The 24,061-nt window shown below is 35.0% G+C and overlaps 1 protein-coding gene across 1 annotated transcript in view; it reads left to right on the plus strand.

Moving 5' to 3' along the window:
- The window catches only part of LOC120633653 (ecdysone 20-monooxygenase), a 68,457-nt gene that overhangs the window by 209 nt on the left and 44,187 nt on the right, over positions 1-24,061 (plus strand). The window lies entirely within an intron of this gene.

Consider the following 24,061-nt stretch of genomic DNA (forward strand, 5'->3'; position numbering starts at 1 on the left):
TTTTAACTTTAGATAAATTTAAGCAATATAAAAATGTACTCGTGTATAATTAGGAAACAAATAAAACAATTATAATTTAAAACTAATTAAGGAAAAGTAATAAATAATTAATATTACTAGATATTAGAATTATTGTTATACGTTAGATTTGAACTAAAATGTTAATTATTTTCATTACAATAACTTTTAAGTACTACACGATAAACGTGATGTACTTTTCGTGTGTGTAAAAAACGTAAAATTAAAAATTGCAGCACATTAGTGGTTTCATGTACATAAAGCATAAAACATTAAACTTTTTCTGTCCGTGGAAGCTATACATTATTCACGCAATATTTTTCTTGTATATCTTACGTTGATTAGGCGTTACAGCATTGTTGCGTGTTTTGGTATCTACGTATAACGCTCGTGGTAACTCAGCGGTTTTAAATTTACTTTTTACTTAGAATTAATTGAGAGTAAAACGAAAGCTTTTTTTCTTAATTTGCACGGTGAACGGGTGAACTACTTAGATAAACCATTTTTAGTGTTCCGGAACGGAATGTTTATATGGAATCACTTTGTGTCCGACCGGTTGTATACTGACGATGTCTCGGTGATATTTTAAAATAGGACGTTTCATTTTAGTGCCTTCAAAGTGCCCATGAATTTAAAAAGTCGTTGTTAATAGAGGGCAAGATTCCGGTTCTTCGGACTACCCTTCTGAATGGAGACTCGTATCCTATAGTGGGCCGGTAATGGTATAATGAAGACAATGAAGAAATTACATAATTTACCTAAATGGTAAATTATGATTTCCTAGTAAAATCGAAAATATTTATGAAAATTCATCGCCCATCCTTCGAAGCCTTACTGCTAGACCCAGCCCCTTCTCTCTCATACGAGAGTGGTATCTAGTGTTAAGATCCACCACACTCCAATGAGGCCTGGCGAGCTTTTGCGATTATATTACCGTAATTACTACAATAATAAGAGTATGTCAGTGATACTAACCGGCTCGGACGACTAAACGTGTTTCTGATAAATAATAACGCGTAGGTGAAAATTAAAATTCTAAGAATTACATTAAATTTGTGGGGTCTTAATATAAAATCCATAAAAAGAGGTTTATCCCATATCTTTGATTAAAACCGTTCAGTAAACAGTTCATAATTGATTAAAAACGAATCGGAGCTGCCAATCAAATTCCAATAAGATTTTCAGGAAAACTGAACCGATACTGGAAATAGGAAACAAAACTAAGATTCTATCAAAATGTTTGCTTGTATTAACAATTTTTTTCTAAAAGTAAGTTACGATTTGTAGCTGATAATTTGAGCTTTTAAGTTTTCTGTTCGCAAAAAAGTGTACACATCCAAATGACGATGCAGCTATTGATTTGCTGTTACTTGTGTGCATCGTGAACCCAAATGTTCTTCATTCAAGTTCTACCGAATTATAGGGATGTTTTGCTTAGACTAGACTTTTGGCCCGAGGCAAAGAGTGTCTACGCTGCGTGGAGACGAAACGAATATAAGCTCGTTCAGTGTACATATTAATTTATTATTGCGTTGGTTGTCCTTCATTCCATCATGTATTGTAGGTTGGCATCATTCGGCCTAAACGATACTTATAGTGACTTTGTACTCATATCGAACCATTTTACCGGCGTTCATTTTTCAGTGAGGAAATTCGCCTTTAGCCAGGTTTCATTTAAATATTTATTATCAGTTAACCATGAATTCGACCGTGAAGTAAAGTACTTACACCTTGCAAACTGCCCTTTTTACATATTTAAACAGTTTTGTCGAAATGGATTCATTTTTTCTTAAACCTAGCTATGAGAGTCTTAAAAAAATTAGTCCAACTGTCACAAAAAGACAGACCGGGCCAACAATATAGTGTGTATGGGGGGGGGGGGGGGGTTATGATATTTTTACTTAATCTCGAGAACTTATTAAGAGCGAATATTTGTATTGGTTTATTGAGCCATTAATAGAACAGTATCTTACAGTTTTATCATCATCATCATTATCATCAACCCACTACTGGGCAAAGGTTTCTTCTCAAAACGGATTCAGGCTGTAGTCCACAACGCTGGCCACGTGCTAATTGGTAGACTTCATAAACCTTTGAGAACATTATAAAGAACTTTCAGGCATGCAGGTTTCCTCACGATGTTCTCCTTAACCAAAGCAAGTCAGATTTAATTGCCTTAATTAAAAACGCACAAAACTCCGAAAAGTTAGAGGTGCGTGCCGGGAATCGAACTCGGTCCCCTCTAACGGGATTTCTTACCCATTAGGCTATCTATATTTATTTAAAAAAAAACTTTTTTGTATGAACTAGTTTCACCAGAAAAAAAAGCTTTATAAACGGTTTAATGGAGAGTTAGTACATATTAAAAATGCGCGATCTAATGTTCCACAGACATAAATTTTATGCGATCACAATTATGAAAATTTTACTGCTCATCCATAAAGCTTGTTCACGGTTGAAAGGCTTTCTTTAAAGTTCATAGCTTCCTGCACATCAGGCTAATCATTTAAAATACTTAACTAGTTCACACTCTACACGATACTCATACATATATTCAGTGGAGTGCACTCCACACATTCGTAAAAGCACAACCGAAAGCCTCTCCTAATTTTTGATATAGCTTGTATAGGAGGATTTTTTTAATTTAATGCCATCTTCCTGCTGCCTATGTCTACCCTGTTCAAAAACTATACGCACGCCACAGCATATCAATAATAGCCTGTAACAGTCCACTCCAGGAAGGCCCCTTCCGATACAAGATTAAGACAGAATTTAGGACTTCGCGTTAAGGACTCTATTTTCAATTGTATCAACGTTATGTTTTAAGCAATTTAATTAATATCACATGCTTCAACGGTGAAGGAAAACATCGTGAGAAAATCTGCATGCCTTAGAGATATACTGCTGGCCCAGTACGTACCAGGACTCCGGGTTTAGAACTCTATTTTCAATTAAATCACATTTTTGTCCATCGCAGTGGGCATCCAGCCAAGTGGGTAGACTTCAACTTCACTTTCGGGGGGTCGATGTCAGCGTGGTGGACTAAGGTCCTAAGTCCTGTGTCCTATAGTGGGCCGGTACTACTGATGATGATAATCCGGTGGATTCAAATACAACTTCACAACCCCGCTTAGCCTTATGCCTTATGCTTAGTTAGAGTATACCCATATCTGAGAATTTAAAAATATAATTAGGAATACCTTCCAATACCTAAACTAATCTATTATCATCGAAACCATATCAATGAAAAAAATCCCAAGCGTAAGATAATTATAGTAAAACTCGATTGGGACCTTCAAGGTTTCCATTTTGCATAAAGATCAAGTGCAATTTAATTACTTAGAATTGTAGTTGATTTTAGACTCTGTTATCAATAATTAAGTCTCATTAGTCGCCTTAACGCCGTGTAACGAGGTGTTTCCAGACATTATTGTACTCCAGAAGGAATACGTGCGCTTATTTAACCGAATCGTTCAATATTCAGTAGTTATAGGTCATCATAGATTTATATTTTAACGCAAGCCAATCCGATTCAAGGTTATTTTTTTCTGTAGGTAACTAACTATACTTATTCAATAGACATTTTATTTGAATAACGATATCGGCCATTTGAAAATGTAAACAGTGTGATAAACGTAACAATATTTGATACTGTGGAAGTATCACATATTAGTTTGTATAAATAATATTTAGACATAGGTACGTACGAGATATTTTTTCTCCTGACAACTTACTTTGTTAATTTGATGTTTTGTCTTGCCTAACTAGCTATATCGTTATAGATAACGAATTATGGACGATTTCAGACCAGTTTATTGATTTATCATCGTCATCATCATATCAACCCATTAGCGGCCCATTAAAGGGCACGGGCCTCCTACCATAATGAAAAGGGTCTAGGCTGTAGTCCACTAAGCTGGCCCAGTGCCGATTGGTGGACGCCCTACGCGTTTGAGAACATTATGGGGAACTCTCAAGAATGCAGGTTTCCTCACAACGTTGTCCTGCACCTTAGAAGCAAGTGATATTTTAATTGGTTAAAGCACACATAACTTGAAAATTTAGAGTTGTGTGCTGGGATTCGAATACGGCACCCTGAACGTGAAGCGGAAGCTTAACCACTAAACTCTCACCGCGATATACCGTTTGCTTTACTCGATCGATTCTAAGATCACTCAATGCAGCGGGTGTCGTAGTATATTTATTTATTTAATGAAGGTTACGCACTTTTGATAACGGTATGTAAACTCGGACTCAGGCAATAACAGAGCATAAGTATTTATTGTGGTTGCTTTAGATTTGATTGGAGGTTTGAAGAAATGGCAAAATACAGTAACAATGTTATAAAAAACAGGTTCCGAATATTTAACGTCCATCGGTAATAGTAGAAAAAAAAACTAAAAAAAACACGCTTAGTATGAAAAAAATTGTTTATTTATAAAAGCGAGTTTTTTTAGTTTTTCTTATACTATTATTTTTATTAGGACAAAATTAATCGGTAACCCATTTAAAGCACCAAAGTTGTTACTATTAGAGAAATCGGCTAAACATAATGGTTGGAAATTAAAATTAACAAATTTCCTGTCTTATCGACTATAAATGAAAATTATATAAAGTAACAAAAATCTTATTTTGCAAATTGAAAAATGTAATAATCTCATCAGATCAGTGTATTGTCATCGGTACTCGATGTATCTACAAAGTATGAACGACATCAGATCGTTTGAAGAGGGTCAAAATCAAGTCCAAAGGAGTCGGTTACATATATACAAACAAACATACAGGTGAAGCTAATAAAAAGCGTGTAAAAATAGGCCACAGCTAGAAATAATACATCATACCAAATAATAATAGGTAGATACCTACTTCCGGACTTGATTCAGCAATTTTCACTAGCACGATCATGTTACTTCTACGCAGATACCTACATATTATGCAGCGGGTGCAGTATTAATTAAAACCGCTATAGTAATACAAATATATAAAAAGATTAGTTATGTACAAAAAACAATTCATTCACCTAAGAAACCGGCTCATTTTACAGGTTCTATACTTTGTAATACCCAGCCGGGGTTGAAATAATGTGAACTATTTGCAATTAGATAATATATTTGTCAACGGTCTCATTATAGGGATTCTTAATTAGTAATTCGTACCATGGTATAAAGGATATGATACAATTATTTTATATAATTATATTATATACTAGATGTGCCCTGCGGCTTCGCCCGCGTAATTTTGGGAGGCAGCGTACTGCTACATGGTCGACACCGTAATTTTTTTTTTTAAATGAAAGTTTATTATATTATTTCTAATACCTCCAAGAATATGTATACAAAGTTTCATGAAGATCGGTTCAGCAGTTTTCGTGTGAAAGCGTTACAAACAAACTTACATTCACATTTATAATATTAGTAGGGATTATTTTATAACAAATTACCGAATTAAATCTTTGAGATGTCCCTCAATACGTTCAAAGTTTATATAAAACGTAAGCTTACAGAAAAAATCCTATTATAACGTTAAGGATTACTTGAACGATAAAAAAGCTTGAGTGTGAATTGCTCTAACTTCATAGCTTAATATAAATTTACTGTGAGATGGTGATAACAAAAAAAAATACTGGGCTTAGTTAGGTTTAAGTTAGCGACCGAAGTTAGCACCATCCCCTTACAATTATGTAATCATATTATATGTATAAACGCTTCATAAGTGCCTGTGATAGGCCTACATGAATAAAGTTTATAAACAGAGACATGAGAAAATGGGTTAAAGTACCCGTAGAAACAAAAAAAAGAGATATACTGTATGTCGCTAGCGTGGGGATAAGTTAGCTGTTAACATGTTAGGGTGCCATGGGCCTTACAGTTACAGTGCCATACTTTCACTGCCCTCCTCTTTCCGATGGTTTCGTACGAGGCGACTAAGGTAACAGGGGACCAGCGGTATCGTCCTCGGTGCTTCTACTACCATCTGCTATCACCAACCTGTCTGCCTGCCTAGCGTGGTGACGATGGGCAAGCCCTCCCCTTGGGAGAGACCAATAGTCCAATGGACTTTTATAGGCTATTGATCATACCAAAGTAGGTAGTTGTTGTTACCTGACTAAAGTATCTTTCGATGAATCTATGATTTAGAGGTAACCAGTTATTACTTACGATTTTTTCTGCCTTTGTTTCAGTTTCTTACAAATCGCGGTTTTTTTTTTAAATATTAACAGCGGGCAAACGAACTAGTGGGTCACTTGATGTTAAATGATCACTGCCACTCATAAACATCTGCAGCACCAGAGGAGCCACCATGCATTGCCGGCTTTAAATAATCCGCCCCTTGAATAACCCTAGATTGTATTTTTGAGGAAACACATCAGATGGGAGATTGTTCCATAATTTGCAAGTGTTTGTTTTTCCGGGCTAGTTATTTAAGTATACACACGACATTCAAAAAAAATGTATATATATATTAGTCTACACAACAATTATAGGTACGGTGTGATCCCAAAATGGTGTTCCGTCTGCATGTATACTGTGTCTGTTAAGACCCAACGCACTGACAGAGCAACGCTTAATAACTATGGATATGCTGTAAAATAATATAATGTAAAAGTATTATATAATTAAAAAATAAATAAAACGTTGATTAATAAAAAAAAAGTAAAAAAATACATAAGGTTATTTTTTAAACTCGTGGTGTACCGTCTCCAGCACGGCTAACATGTTCGCCAAATAATCTCTACCCGTCACTCGTATTTTTACTATATAGATGGACGATATAATGGACAGACATATTTTTCTCGTGGCACGAATGCAAGCCCTACAGGATGCAGTTTATCTATATGCCAAATATTGTCACGATCGGTACACCGGTTGAGCCGAACATAGGTAACAAATAAACCGACACACATTCAAATTTACAATATAAGTATGGAAAACATCCTACTCCCACGAGTGCAGATAGATGAAATGCGCGAAAGCACACGATCAAATCAAAATTGATTACTTATTCGTTGTTGGCACAGTAATTGAAAACGTGGAAGGAAGTCAGAAAATTGCAGCCTTAACCAAATGATATCTTAAATTTTCTTTTGCATTGCATATGGAAATAGAATGTACCTAATAAGCTTTACATGACGTTCCCAGTAGAGAGTTAAATTTACTGTGTAAACTGTTTAGTATTTATCCTTACTAATATTAAAAAAAAAATCTTCAAACCTTTATATTTGAATAAAACCTGAATGCTGCCCTGGCTGTGTATGAAGTATTTATAATTTTATTTTGTACAGTTGGTAGGTCTTCGACTTCACTTTCGAAGGGTCGCGAGTTCGAATCCCAGCACGCACCTCTATCTTTTCTGAGTTATGTGCGTTTGACGGATATCACTTGCTTCAACAGTGAAGGAAAACATCGCGAGGAAACCTGCATACCTGAGAGTTCTCCATAATGTTCTCAAAGGTGTGTGGTGTGTTCACTAGGCCAGCGTGGTGGACTATGGCCTTAACCCCTTCTGATTGTGAGACGAGAACTATGTATTGGGTTTTTCTACAAAGTTTTCTTAGTAACAGCCCAGAGTATGCAAACTGGTGGTCATTAAACCCCGTGCCCTGGAGAACACGTTGAGCTATCGATCTTGCGCCTGATCTCTTTCCGGTTGTGGATCTGCCAGATCTGCCGTCCCATTAACTATTAGAGTGAAGAAATAAATAATAAATAAATAAATATACTACAACAATACACACATCGCCATCTATAATATACATATAAACACCCAGACACCGAAAAACATTCATGTTCATCACTCAAACATTTTCCAACTGTGAGAATCGAACCCGCGGCCTTAGACTCAGTAAGCGGGGTCGCTGCCCACTGCGCCAAAAGTGCACTTGTGTTATAGCGCACACTTTGGCACTATATTATCTCCCGCGTAGTGGATAAATCTCTCTGAAGATTGAGCACCGTGACCACAAAGGTCAGGGAAATCATTTTTATCTATCTCACAGAAAGAAGGTTTTTAGAGTAACGAAGCCCCCTTCACCCAACCTAACATTACCAAACCTATTTATTACTTATAGGTATAAGTTTATAAGAAATAGTCGGGTGAAAGGTCGACAAATATTTGATTGCTCAGCTGTATGTTGTTTATCAAATTTATTTTAGTCGTGTACTGAAACAACCAATATAAATAAGAAAAAACCTTAAACGTAAATGCAGGTTTTCCTTATCACGCGAGGTCACTCTATGCCATATATCATTACTTCCTCACTAATATTATGAATGCGAAAGTTTGATGTTGATGTTTACGCATTGTCTATAATTACGCACAAAAATTACGAATTGACGTGATTAGCATATATAAATTCTGTTTGTTTTTAACTTATTATGAAATGCAATCTTTTCATTTTTGCATTACTTCTGATTTTTCCTACTAAACTAATAGACAAATAAGAAAAATGTAGGTAGAGTACAACCATTAGTAACTGGCCACTTAAAAGATTTCTGTAGAATATATCAATATTTTGATCGTAATTTGTTTTAAGGAATGTATATTTAAAATATCAGTGGGTAGAAGATTTAATATTTTATTTATCATGAAGGTGCAAGCCAAAAAAAATGATAGTGTCCGACTTACATCTATTTTATTTATTTATTTTTATTTAATATACCCTTCAGTTTACACCAAAACATAATAAAAATAATGAAATTACAAATATTAGGCGGGTAAAACAGGCGGCCTTATTCCTAACAAACGATCTACCATACAAGTTACAACCTATCACAGAGTGTGCCGGAAATCGTACTCGGCCGAGTACGATTTCCGGGGTTGGGGTGGGGTTTAAAGCCTTAAACCCCAGCTTCATAAAAGAAGAGCAACGCAGGTTTTGTATATTACAGTATTTATCGTAGACTGAAAGGTAGAACTTTTTCCTTAAAACGTTAGGTCAAGTTGAAGGTGAACCATTAGTTTTAGTACCTTGGTAGATAAGGTTTTAGTACCTTGGTAGCTAAAGGAATATATAAGAAGTTTATAGTAAGATAAGGCTCGAACAACAACGCCATGGCTGTGGCTTTATACAAAGTGTAAATGAAAACCGAAATAAAACTTCACAGGCTTTAGCGGTACATTACGTACTGTATGTGAGACTTATCTGTGAAACCGAGAACCTAATAGTTTTGGAGTAAACCTCTGCCATAGTTTTTACTGAAAGTAATCAGATACAGTAATAACAGCACATGCAAAATTAAAATCTGTCAATTTATTAGGTACGCATCGCGGAGCGTAGGTACTATGGCGGTGTCGGTCTTTTATCATAAATAGGGTTGTCATAAATAAACACTTAGAATGTTTTGAATTAGTTTGTATGGAAAAATAAATATGCTACTTTTGATTTAATATTTTTACAGGACGATTTCTTATGAAAAATACTAATAAAAATGCAAAATGCACCCTTCGTTTTCTTTGTGCATGTGTGAATGTGCATTATAGCCTATAGGAATGGACTTTTTTAGTAGTTAACACGTATCACCCTATACCTTTCACCATCACAATATTATTATATAAAAAAAACACAAAACGTTACAAGTGTGTGATAGTCAGTCGGAAAAAATATTCTGTGTTCGTATTGTGATTAATATGATATGTGTGATATTTGGCTTCAAATCTAAACCGATTTTTAATTTTTTTTTATTAATTTGTCCTTTCTAGATAGTCCCATTTGATGACTGTTGATATTCTGATCTTTGGAGATAGAGTAAGGAGCTGCTCAATTGATAATAGAAAATTAATAGCGGATAGTAAACTTTAACAGTATATTTTCCACCGCTTGCCAGTGTCGTTTGTTATTGACAACAGGTGCTTAGGTTTCATACCTTAACTAAATCATAGTTTAATTACTTGAAGTAACGTTTTTTTACATTCTCGGAATCACGACAGTAGACTTATAACTTTATTATTATCTGTTTCGGTGGAAATAGGTATTTTTTTTTGCCATAATACCTACCATGTCTTAACTTTTTGTGATAATAAACTAAAAGATATCAATTTATAGGTCGTAAAAGTCTCAAAAACGAGCTCGGTCACAGTCGGTCAAATGCATAGAAGTTATGCCGACATCGTGGATGATGACTCCATAAACGGTTTCTGTTAAAAGTTACAGAAAAAATGCATGATGTAAAAAGTATCTTTATATACATTCATCTATACTAAACTCTTAACATAATACTGTATCTAAAGCACTTTTTGTAACATATAAAAATATCAGTTTAAATGTGTTAGATCTAGAGATTAGTTTTAATTCTTAACTTCCGGTTGCTTAACTGAGAGTCTCAAATGTCATGGAGATTTAAAAGAAAGTTAAAACCATGAAAAACATTCAATGAATTGAGACAGTCTGTGAAAATGTAATTGTAATTAAGTACAGGTACTTATCCGCCGTTTTTAGGCAATCTAAATTAATTGATAAAATCAAGACTGACACCTTCTACACCTAGCCGTGCAGGAGGGCAAGAGACCGTGCATAGGCGCAAATATTTAACTTAATAAAGAAAGGAAATAATTAATTTTTAGGGGTAAACCTCTTCCATTCCGTGTTCCAGTGCTTTGGCAAGTGGACAATATCATTTCATCCCCTGCCAGGGGATATAATCGGGGATATTATTTTTGTCTCCTGCCTATGCTAGCCGTGGTACTTTTGAGCTACTGTTTAGTCCATGAAAATAATATCTTGGTTCCACGGAACCAACTCAACATTATCCCAGCGAGGTACTCATTTAGTGGAAGATTTACAACGAATCGAATTAATGTAACTTTTGGTTTTTATATGATAACTGTCCAATTTAAATTAAGAGTGCGATTTGATTTAAAGGTCATCATAGCTAAAGAGAATCTCGTGTATACGGGACGTATGACATCTCTGCCTATAGACCACTTTGAAGTTCATGGTATAAAATTGGCATGCAGTGGTTTGTAACATTTTCGTTTTATTATTGATTAACACGATTTACTCAGAAATAAGATGCTTTCGCATGAAAATTTTCTACCGTATACCTAGTACTTACCTTCAACAAAAAAGAGGTATGTTCCGCGAATAATTCGTTTACTTCATAGATTTGATTTACTAAAAAAGGAGGTATAGTAAAGATGTTCTCGTACAATGAAATTAATAAGTAAAACGTGAAAACCTTTTAGCATGCAATATCAGGGTTGGGGTGGGATTGAGTGTTTTAAGTATTCAAATTGATATATGACGTCATTAAACTGGCGCCATGACGTGATCGCCCATTTCTTAATCAAAAGGATTTATTTCATGGAAGTTTCTATTCATGTTAGTATATATTATCGTGAAACGTGTCTACGAACGCCACTGGTCCATAGCTTTATAAAAATCTCATGTGGTCAAGACTAAACCAGTTGTTGATAAAAGAAATAGTGCAATGGTTCTTGTTTGACGATATTAACAGCATGTTATTTTTTTACGTGTCTCGGCAAAAGACCTTTCTGACATTCACTACAAACAATAAAATAATAAAACCTTTGTTACCCACTTTAAGTGGTTTATTTTGCTTGCGTGTCCATTGGCCATACCCAACAGGCTACACCCTAAATGTTTTATAAAGTTATAATGTTACAAAAGTAAACAGTCGCATTCGATGACCACCCACTTGGCGGGAAGTCAAAAAGCCCAGGTGTTGCCTGCCGCAGAACCAAACGGCAAACCTTCTTGGAACTCGGCAAAAGTTTAATCAAATGAAAAACGTAACAAATTCTTTATAATTAGAATTTTTATAACACAACACTTGATAAACTCGACCGTAAAAGTCTGTCAAGCGTGCTCTGCCATCGAAATAAATCGTTGATTTCTGCATTCATTGAAACACAGTTCTATATTTAAAACTAGGTATTAAGGTTAAAAATACGATGTAAACTGGTTCTTCCAAGCTACCTGTGCCATTAGAAAAACATTGTTAAAACAACCGCATAAAAATAGCATGGTTTCCAGAGCTTAACCCAGCCATATTTTACTTGTAATAATGGGCTAGATTCTCGTGCGTAGGTACATTGATTAAAAATTCCTTACAGAGGGGCAATAATCACAGATTAAATACAAGTTACTGTTCTGTGTAATGATGAAGGCACTGGAGGCAGCCTTTTTTTCAATTTTCATGTTTATATACGTTTGTTTCTGTTATTGCCTTCAAGCTTTTAGCTACACTTTAGGCTACACTATACAAATTTTTATTCTGTCTAACAAAATTGACACTTTTAAATTTGATGGGAGGTTAGTGTTTTGCAGCCATCAAGATGATATGAAATTGTAATTACTATCGTGTATATAATATCTGCTAATCATTCATTATAGAGACAGATGGCAATTCGTTTTAAATCTCTATTAAATATTCGAATTGTCAAATTATCGAAAGAAACCATTTCTTGTAATAATATAATCCCCTAAATATGTTACATAGAAGTTATAGTAAAAGTATTCAGCGACTGAAAAGAATTGATAGGTATATATATAAGAAAATGGTGATAAAATAAGCAAGGTTGACAAGCAGGTATCTAAATATATAATGCACGGGTTTTGGTTTGCCCACTAATTGATTGGTACTTACTCATCAAATATATTAAACCTTTACATTTAATAATATTATTAACATCGTGTCCCAAAAATTGGTCTGGACGGCTTATATTTATTGCAAATATTAATTTTAGTTTGTAATTATTATTTCCCTAGAAAAATATATGTTCCGTTGGTTTAAAAAAAAATACTTAAGTTACAATTTTTATTTTAGAATCCCATGGCATGCTTAAAAAAGTGTAGGCAGTACTTATGAGTGCGCGTAATACAATTTTAAACTATTCACGCAGACGAATAAAGATAAGATCACCAGTCGTTTCCTCTTGCCTATGGGGCCTTAAAAACCATTGCCTTGACGCGCAGACAAATTATTTTTATACAATCTATTGTGATGTTTCTAGACTTAATACATACGTACATTAGGAGATATAAATCATTATTGAATTCGTTATGAAAGAGGGTTGAAACGAGGGGTCGCTCCCTATGGCTGAAGGCGTTATATACTAGTAGGCTTAGGTTAGGTCGGGGTTTCCATATCCAAGAGATAAAAACAAGGATAAGTCAGCGATGAGACCAGCTCTAATGGCACAGAAAAACTAAAGCACTAGGTATAAGGCGTGTGAAGTCTACCGATCCGAATTTGGCTTGCGTGGTGGACTATGGCCTAAACCCTTCTCATTCTGAGTGGAGAGCCGTGCCGTGTAGTGGGTAATGGGCTGATGATGATGATGAGATGATGATGATGATGATGAGTTGTGTTATGATTACAGTGCGTACTAAAAAACCTTTGGGATCCTGGAAGGGATCCTTACCTTCAATTTCACAGCTCTATTGTTATTGCATTCTCAGTGATTTTTCTGTGTAGAGTATAAATAGAAAAAAAGTAAAGTCCGCTTCGGCTACGGCTTGTCACAAACTTACTTCTCCTCAGGCGGGGTCCTATGAGATACAAAAGTCTCTTAGAAGAGAGGGTTTTTGAGCTAATATAGATAAGGATCCACGCTGTTTAGTTGGCGGACTGTAATACAGTGTTAGCACATACATTTTGTGGTGCTCTCCTGTTTTTCTCATATAGAGGAAAAAGTTAGGGTATGCAGTGCTTTTGTGTATGTATAAAGTGCAGATCACTGCGGGCCACTACTGAGAATTCCATGGACGAAAAGAAGAATAAGAAACTAAATAGATTAGGTGATATGACTTTCGGACAATAGTGAGACTTCAATCAAGTAAAAAAATAAGCCTATTACCACTCGTACAACCGACTAGTTATATCTTTGAACTAGTGAATTTCCCAAAAGCTCAACTGAATGCAAATCCTCTCAAGAGTTTAACTGCTTATGCACACTAAACACGTATGTAAAAATTAAATAATATTATGAGAACTATGGTTCTTAAAGGCTTAAACTAAAGCTTGCTTGTAATTAAATCAAAACTGATAGCATTACCTCAAACTTGTGTTCTCACTACCCTCAAGTCTTAAAATAAAAACATTTCGAAAAATAAAACCCGCTCTGAGATTTTAGGATAAAGTATTTAAAAATTATAATGAAGAGTATTTCTTAACTTCGCCTGAAACGAAGATACTACTTACATTTTAAAACAGGACTTGTCCATTTAAAACGGGACGGCTACTGACTGTAGGGTGTGAAAAAATGCGGCGTTATCATCGTGATTTATTTTTATTGTGACGTTGCTGCGAAAATTATTAAACTCGAATGTATTGTTGCCAACTTTTCTTATATTGTTGGACGCTCTTGTAAGATTCTTCTGTTGTGTAACTACCGGTTTGAACTAGGGCCGGATATCGTTAGAGATGTTAGCCGTTTCTTTATATTTCTTTTTTTATTTTAATTGCGTCTATCATCTTCCTCGTAGTAGAGTTTTTTTGACAGAGCTTGTCCCGGGAAGCACTTCTACCATGCATTGCTTACCTTGCATTTGACGGCCGATTGGCGCAGTTTGCAGCGACCCTGCTTTCTGAGCCCAAGGCAGTGGGTTCGATTCCCACTACTGGAAAATGTTTGTGTTGATGAGCATAAATGTTTTTCAGTGTCTGGGTGTTTATATGTATATTCTAAGTATTGATGTATATTATTCATAATAATATTCATCAGTCACCTTAGTACCCATAACACAAGCTACGCTTACTTTGGGGCTAGATGGCGATGTGTGTATTGTCGTAGTATATTTATTATTTTTTTTATTTTTATTATTGCTGTGTAACAGTCTGAAGGGCGTGATATCCTGGTGATAAACCACGTGTGGCTTAACATCTACGCCTGAGGCTGATGAACATGGTACGAACTTTTGGAAGACTTGTCCTTGCATGCCCTGCGAAGTGTTGCTTGGTTTATATGCGATGGATTGCTATTGCTATTCGGTGAAAATAAATGGTTACTATCAAGTGGCTGTATCTGCTTGGTCAGTCTATCGTTACTATGAAAAAACATCAGCCACCTTATTCATTTATTATTAAATTTAACCTTTTTGGCTCTGGATTCTAGCCCTTTTAGTCTATTATTTGCGTTCCTGCCTAGGGTAAAAGAATTTAGACATTAACCCTCCACGCTGCTCCAATTCTTGTTTTAACGATTATAATTTTATACAAGTTATATAACGGGGACTGAAAGATTAACGTGCTCTTGGGTTCAGATCTATCAGTCACACTTTGGCTTTGTTCGATTGTCGATAGTAAGGTTAAGTATAAGGAAACACATTTATACCCAGACACTTAAAATTGTCTTGTTTTAATTGTTACTTAAGTCTGAGCAAACACAAAGTATCTAAACTCAGAGGAAAGGGCACGTGGCTGTCAAGAAATACCCAATGCAAAATATATTAAGGATTAACCTAAAATTATAAATCGAACCTAATACTTCGTGATTTGAAGTCGAACGATAAAGCCTAGATTTAGATCTTCGAAAAAAGGCTAACCTGCGAGTAAAACTAAAAAAAAACCGAAGTAAACTTGAAACTTGAACATAACGTTGCATTACAGTTAGTTCATAGAACAGTTACTTCTATTTGTGGAACCCTGAGCAAACAGGAATGTTGGAAACGGGATCGAAATGGGAACAATGGTCAATGAGGTAGGTGGATACTGGACACCTACTCTGTAGTCGTCATGAATGCTTCCGCGTATACTCTTAGCTCTTATGACGGTTATCTATTAGGTACTCGCTGTGTGACGTGTATCTTGAAAACTATATTTTCTTACACACTTAATACTTTTTTTTTTATTATGAGGATAATTTTATTTCTGATCCAACGAAAAATATTTTTTTAAAGGGAAATATTAATACTTAAATATTCACGCCATCTATATTTTCCCGTATGAACTTATCATTCAGTACGGCTTCATAGGGAGGGGACAAAAATTTTATCCAGCATTATCAGTGGATAACCAACCAAAGTACAGCAACGGGGAAAAAGACAAATAACTTGTGGCAACGTTAATATTAATACAATTAAGCATATTATAAAGCCTGATCGCTGAAACAAAGAAAAGTTTGATAAAAGAGTTCAAATAGCTACACCTATTTAAAAAAATGATCAACCCGACTGCCATGTGTTATTTCGAGTTTCGTCATCATAACCTTTCATCATAATCTCATTAGCCTACTGATCTGTAGCGGTACACTTTTACTAGCAGCAATCAGCTAGTCGCGAATCAAGTCTTCCCTCACATGTGACCTTAGAACCTGGTGTACCAATAAGGTCGTCAAAATACGCCTCACGTGGTCCACACAAAAACAGTTACTTGAGCTCCCAGTTATTTTGGGCGCGCTCGACAATCATACCAAATTCATTAAACCCACCTGTGTTTTGTTTGCATTTAACGTTTATCGACGCGCCGGTAACAGGTTAACTGGCTAAAACCATCCTATTAGTATGATAATGGATTGCCAAACCGGTCGTAAACCTTCGTGATACGAAATTTCGTGGCGGCTACGCATCTACGCGACGGTTCGCCTTGAACCTCCATCAAGGACATGCAAGGTTTGGTATTCACTCACTATACTTACTCGTAGTAGGTACGCTGAGACATCGAGCGTCTGACCTCGGACTTGATCACGAAAATATTTACTACAAAGTGCATTCAAATTATCAGCGTATCTCTCATTGAGCGTTACAAAGTTACATAAGTGAGTAATGATCGTTAAATTTTATCAGATTGTTTTTATGAATGCGAAACGCATCATTGTATAAATATATATGTTGGTGATACAATATAAACATTTAATTATTGCCTCAGACACTTATAACCAATACAAAAACTATACCCATTTTGTTCGTGTAAAAAACTATGCTAATTTCTCGTGTTACAAAATTGACTACCTACCTACGTGATTATCACCAATATACTATCCGGGGTAAATAATAATTAAGTTGCATACAAAATATAATCCCAAATTTTATTCTTTAAGGATTGATTTTCCAAAAATTCAATAATAGGACTTTTGTAATATTTATCAAAAGCTAAAATTGGTACGAGTTATCAAAACTCGAGTTTTAGTGCAAAGAATAACAGGATCTCTATCCAAAGTTGCATTCCCCTAATCAGCCCTTCCGAATTGATTTTTAGAAAAACCTACGTAATCGAAAAGATTATGTCCAAACGTATTATTGACATCACTGCCCATACATTGTATAATAGAGGTCAGTGATTGACATATACATAAATGTGGCATTTTTAAAGTTAGAAATGGCGCGTATACTCGGGATTAATATCGTCATCAACATCACGAGGTGTTCGACCGCTGGCCTCTCTCATAGTCTCTTTTATGTGCTATAGAACCGCTACAATGCGGTTTTGTGAGCATAGAAAAATAAGAACTCAAACTCCTTGGTAACAATTAAATTAAAGCCCCTGATAAAAGATTTGTACGATCACAATAGGCATGATGACAGTAACGCTAGGTATGTGATTTAAAAATATAATTTTATTTATATTCGAAGTGAGATTGGAATTTATTTTCAATAAATAAAACTGCAATAGCGATCCGCCATGACAGGTGAAAGGCCGTATTCCAAATTATGACGTCTAGTCTATATAAATTTAATTTTGTACCGCTTGAAGTTCGAAAATCTCTACGGATATCAAGTATTTTGTGATTTCAAACTATCAGTTGCTAAATTTTTCGTTATCAATATTTGGTATTCTCATTCTCTATTTAGTTTGGTCATTCTCTATTGGCATTTATCAATAATCTTTAGCTTTGGAACAAGGACTTACTGAAGCTCTAATTTGCGAATGACGTCACGAATGCGGCCATTACACCCGTTGAGCGTTTTCGTGGGAAATATTTATTTAAATTCATTTTGTGATTTATACCAACAAAATCTACAAAAATAAGATATATTTTGGCAAATATGACAGATATATCCGAACATCATAGAGCAGTTTTACAAAATTAGTCATCAAAACCTTAAAATTGTTTAAGTATCAAAATATGACGGTCAGAGTACAATGGGCGGAAATGAACTAATTTCAAAGCTTATGCCTTCAGCACACTTGTTTTGCCAGCGTTTCTAGCGGAACATTTATTAAAAAAAAAACATATGTATGACATTCTACTGGCCAGTGCGTAGTTTCTCGAAGAGTTTAAGACCTAAAAGAATACAGAATAAGGTACAGAGGTCCGATGAAGCCGTCTAAAGTGCAATTGTGCTTACATCTTAGTGCGTCCATACTGGATTTAGAAGTATTACAGGCCCACCACAGGGCACTTGACTCCCCTGAGAATGAGAAGGGCTTAGGCCGTAGTTCACCGCGCTGACCACGTGTGGAATGGCGGACTTCACACGCCTTTGAGAACATTAAGAACAACTCTCAGGCATGCAGGTTTCCTCACGAGATTTTGCTTCACCGTTAAAACGTTCATACCTTAGAATAATAGAGGAGCGTGCCGGAATTCTAACTCAGCTCCCCGAATGTGAAGTTGAAGTCTACTAGTCTAACATACTATTATATATAAGGCGTATTCTTAATATGTTATTCTTTTTTTTTTAATTTTTTTAATGTATGGAAGTAGAGTAGTTCAGCAGAAGAAGTTCCAATGGTGGTTTGTACAAGGTAAATGCTTTAAAGTCTCAGAGAGGCGACAGCCAACTTTAGTTCGGCCAAGTTAGATCGTGCACTGTGAATAATAACCAAAGCAGGATAATGAGTTAGTTTGCTCTCCATGGAAGGAAAATAAAAACGAAATTCAGACCTTAATTCCTTCTCCACCTCGACTTTGGTCAATAGACCTGGCATCTACCCATATATGCGTCGGCTCATGTCGAATTACATAAGCAATCAAGTTCAACAGGCATATTTACTTGGCGAATAAAATTACGGCGTTGTTTTATTTGAACGCTGCGCCGGCCGCGTCCCCGCCTCGTCTGAAGGTTATATGGTTATACGAAGGGAAGCAGACGTATGCGCGTAGTGTTATAGTGACACATATCCGATGTGGCGAGACGATCGAACTGGGCGGCCTTCGGGGAGCAAAACGAATAGCGCGGGCCGCCGTCGTCAGTCTGCAGGGAAGCTGCATATAGCTTCGGAGGGTTACCATACGTGAAATTCAACAGTCCTACCGAAAACCTTTTGTGTAACGCGAGTGTGAAAGCACTTTAAATAAATAATAAAAAAATACAGGGTTAAATAAAAATTACTAGAAAGCTCTCGGCCTGTAGTTTATTACATTAAAACTAACAACTTTTGTAATGCGACTTTTTTTTAAATCGATAGTTCGCGAAATATTAAAAATTTAATACTTCAGACAGATACTCTACTAGTTTCTACTCTGTAATGTAAAATCGGCAACAGCGCGGGAACTACGACTCTATCGTGCGGTCACAGACACGGCTTGCGCAATCTTGTCGATTCACTTATATTTGGTTACATAGTGTAATGTCACTTTACATAAATAAAATATTTATTATTTTTTTTGTATGAAATAAATTAATACTGAATTTTGAAAAGTCGTAAAAAAATGTTGTCAGTTTTTTATGATAGGAATTACAAGGATGACAGGCTTCTGTTGTTTTTATTTAAACCTGTAAATTGCGACAAAACACACGTCATCAACAAAACATCCATCTAGCTCCAAAGTAATCGTAGCTAGGGTACTCATATAACTGATAAATATTGTTATGAATAATGTACATAAATATAGATAAACACCCAGCACGGGCTTACAGCCTTGGAGAAAGCAGGGTCACTGCCGATTGCGCCTATCGGCAGTCAATGGTCGTCATTGGCGGCAGTATCCTTATTTCCTTACTTAATTTAAAAAATGTGTTTGTTTGTTTAGCCCGGTCCGCAAGCTGAAAAGTATCGCATGATACTACCTGCACGATAGCTTGTATCCTGGAGACGCGCTAAGACATAGGACTAAAAAAAACGTAATTATTTAAATAGATACAGTTTAACAACAAATCGATCATGATAACATTTTACATAGTATTCTTATTAATTGGGGAAATGTCGATTTCCTCGGGATTTAATTAAAATACCAAAATAAACGCAGAAAAGTCACGGGCAACAGGTAGTGAACCAATAGAGTGAAAACAGTAAGCTAGTGTATTATTAGTTATGTTACAAAAATGTAATACAATATTTTACCATTTTATTTAACACAACGGATATTTGGATATTCGGACCGGATTTTCCAATGATTCTGAAAATAACTCGTATGATTGCCATTACTCTTTCGCAAGGATACAAAGCATATTCGATTATCTCAAGCCCTATAGTAATTTTTATGAAAATTGTAACTCATGACTTTCGCCATAAAATGATATTACAGTCAGTTTGTTGTATATCGTTTTTTTAAGACTTTTTCTTTCTCATATTTTGTTTTATTCACTTTCTAAATCTTAACAATAGGAAAGTTCATGTATTGATTAAAACCTCGTGAATTTGTAATTGAATATCAGTAATACAATGAATAAAAGAAGCGTACTTAAGACTTGTTAAAGGGTACTTAAGCGAATCCTACGTTTTAATACCTATGCGTTAATGATCCTTCCATCCTGAGCCTCTATTATATGTTTTAAAAAGTTAACACCTGCCTTTTGAGTCTGTGACACACTGCATTATAAGAACTTGTTAATTTTGCATCAAGTTGTAAGATCATCTGGATTGGTTGTACATATTAAATTATAGAATAACGCGGAGTATGGTTTACATGAAAACATACATTACTTCGCATTTTTACTGTCAGATTTTTTAAAGCATGAATGACCGTTTTCACCATCGGGGAACAAGGCAATGCACCAACAAGTAACACCTAATCCAAGAAATTCTTATCACTTAAGAGTTGGTGGTACGCTTTTTTCTATACACAACGGCTTAATCATTAGGCACTTGATTTAGACGATGCCTAAGTTTAGTGAAAACGAGCATGATTGTTAACTTGCTAATTTTAAAAAAGCTTTTTAAAATATTAATTTACGCAGATTTCTCACCTTTAAATAAATAGTTTTTATATGCATTTTAAATTTAAAAAATGTTATATTTTTATCCGCATTATATCATATAGTTGGTGTCGCTACTGCGTACAGATTGCCGCAAAAATAATATAATTAGTGGACACGCATCGCAATAAACAAAAAGACACATACGAAGGATCAAAATATTTTTGGACGTCCTTGCGTCTTATAGAGACACGTTTATGATGTCCGTCATAATAAGTGTCGGGTCCGATATCATTGGCTTTAATCTTTCAATCTAAACGCAGCTTTTGTAATAAACTTTGTTTTGTTTAATTATGATTGATTGGCATTTGATATTTAGACCGTGAGACAGGGAATGGTTGGTTGTTTAGGTTAGGTTATTTGAGTACCTACCAACTCGAAAGCTTCATGATTTTAAACTTTGAGTCAAAATAAACCAGATCATGTTTTACCCCCAAAAATAACTACCATTTCAAATTTTTTAAAAATTTTGTTTTTAAGATTTATTAAGGCTAAAAGTTTTCGATTGGAACAAAATTATCCTAACTTAACTTCAAATCAAACTAGTGGTAGGTTTAATCATCATCATCTTCAGCCAAACCACTGCTGGGCCTTGGAGCCTTTTTAGATCATAAACATGCTTCAGTTTGGGTCGACGGGCTGAGTTTTTTATTTATATAAAACTAGCTGTTGCCCGCGACTTCGTCTGCGTTTGATTTTGTTTTTGATGTGGCATTCAAGTATTCAGTATCGCTAAGCCTTAAATGAGGGGATTGCTGCTGTCCGCTGAGGAGTTTTGTCCTCTATCTCCAACTACATTCATCAGATCTGCACGATGTTTTGGCAAAATTAAACACATATTATAACCTCTATAGTACAAAAATAATTATTTAAATCGGTTATAATTTGTCGGAGTTATGGTGTAAAATCGTCAAACACTTTCATCCCCTCTCCAAAAGGAACCGAGCTTAATTTCGGGGAAAAAGTATCCTATATTACTTCTAGCACTTCCAAGAATATGTGTACAAAGTTTCATAAGGATCGATTAAGTAGTTTTTGCGTGAAAGCGTAACAAACAAACTTACATTGGCATTTATAATATTAGTAGGGATAGGGATAAACCGACCTAATCAATATGGAGTTTCCGAACTCTACAAAAATATCTAATAATAACCATAATATGAAGAAAATATTATCCAAATACAGTAGTTCGCTATATTTATCTTCGTTAACTTTACAAATATTTACGTTATGATACGTGTTTGTATATTTCATAACGGTAAACATTATAAAGTAACTACTAGTAAAGGTACTCTTTCTGTCAACCGAGTTCATTTTACATGAAACCTACGAGGTGTAATGTGAAAAGAACACGGTTTACATGCGCAGTCGTTCCATAATTTATACAAAATGAGAATTACATTATACAATTATTTATTTATTTTTTATTTTTTATAATAAATTATTAATTAGTAGTTCAACCAAAAAAGCTAAAACCAACTAAATAAAATTATTTTTAAATGTCACAACAATTTTATAAACTTACATTGTAGTGTAATTAGAAAAAGCACTTTTCGTTTGCATAGTTTTGAGCTTAAATTGGATTATTCCTATTTGTCCCCCAGCTATTTCAAATTTTTCAGTGTTCAGTTCACATTTTTTATGTTTTTTTTTTGATAGTCTACTACAGCAATTTAACTGAAATTATTATTACAATAAAAGACAGACTTAAGTGTTATTTTTCAGAAAAAGCTTTTTTTTTTGCGAAACTACTCTGTTTCTCAACATCCCTATTAAGAAGTTGGGCATTAAAAATGTTAAAAGGATTATAAGAAAAGGCTTGCTCAATCCGTATGGGCCACACGACTTTATTTTTCAAAACATTACTTTAGGCTCGTCTGGAATGTTGGACTTATTCGTTCATTCGCCGGTAGGTAGGACCAGTTTTGGACCGAGTTTTATTATAATTTGTTATCTACACAGAATATAAACAAGCAGCGCCCAATTTTTACGAGGTTTTTGACCTAGGCATCCTCTTTGTTTCGAGCCAAGTTAGATAAAAATAATTGAAGAAACAGCTATTCGCCGCCGCCGTGGCGATAACCTCAACTTACGTAAGTTTTGAGGAAGAGTTGTTGCTACAGAAACGTCTAGAAACTAGGGAATACCTTTTATGTATGTATACAATAAATTAGTGCTGCAAAAGTTATAGCATTTATCGATAAGTTTTTATTCGTTTTTACGAATAATTTTTTTTTTTTTTTTTTTTTTTGATATCGTGAAGTTTTAACCTTTTGTATAGCTTGATTGCTATGGTTAACCTACCATTAATTTGAACTGTCCTAAAATAAAGAACCTGTTTTGAAGAATTTCATAAAGTGCAAAGTTTAAGTGACAATATCCTAAAAAAGATCATCGTTCGTTGAATTCTCATACTATGAGCCTCAAAAAGGTTGAAGAGTTTTGAGAGAATGCGGTGGCGTGAAAATTTATTACCAAATATAAGACACCTCAAACGCAAGTAGGACGCAAATTTACACCAAATGCGCACGCTTTAGTTTCTTCGTACCTTTAGAACAACTAACTCAAACTATTGACTAAGACAATATTATTAAGAAAATGTGACTGTAATAATTTGAACGTTAGAAGCAAAAATAAACTTGCACTAGACTACACAAAATAAGCAATTCATTTAAAGGAAATTGTATATAATTTTACAATAAATTACCGGTTGATATCTTGGGGATGTCACTAAAGAAGTTCAACGTTTGTATTAAGCGAAAGCTTATAGAAAAGTCATATTATAGTATAAAGGATTACGTAAACGATAAAAAAGCTTGGGTGTGAAAAATTGCTCTAACCAGGTTGCTTCTTAAATATTTTCTAATGACAATGTGAGATGGTGATAACAAAAAGAACACCCGGCTAAGTTTGTTGTGGGTTTCTTCTTAGACCAGAGCGCGATTGGAACCCTCGTAGCTTTAGTTTTAAGTTTACGATTGTAGTTATCGCCATCACTACTTA

The sequence above is a fragment of the Pararge aegeria genome, chromosome 22, assembly GCF_905163445.1.
Source record: "Pararge aegeria chromosome 22, ilParAegt1.1, whole genome shotgun sequence".
Lineage (NCBI taxonomy): Eukaryota > Metazoa > Arthropoda > Insecta > Lepidoptera > Nymphalidae > Pararge > Pararge aegeria.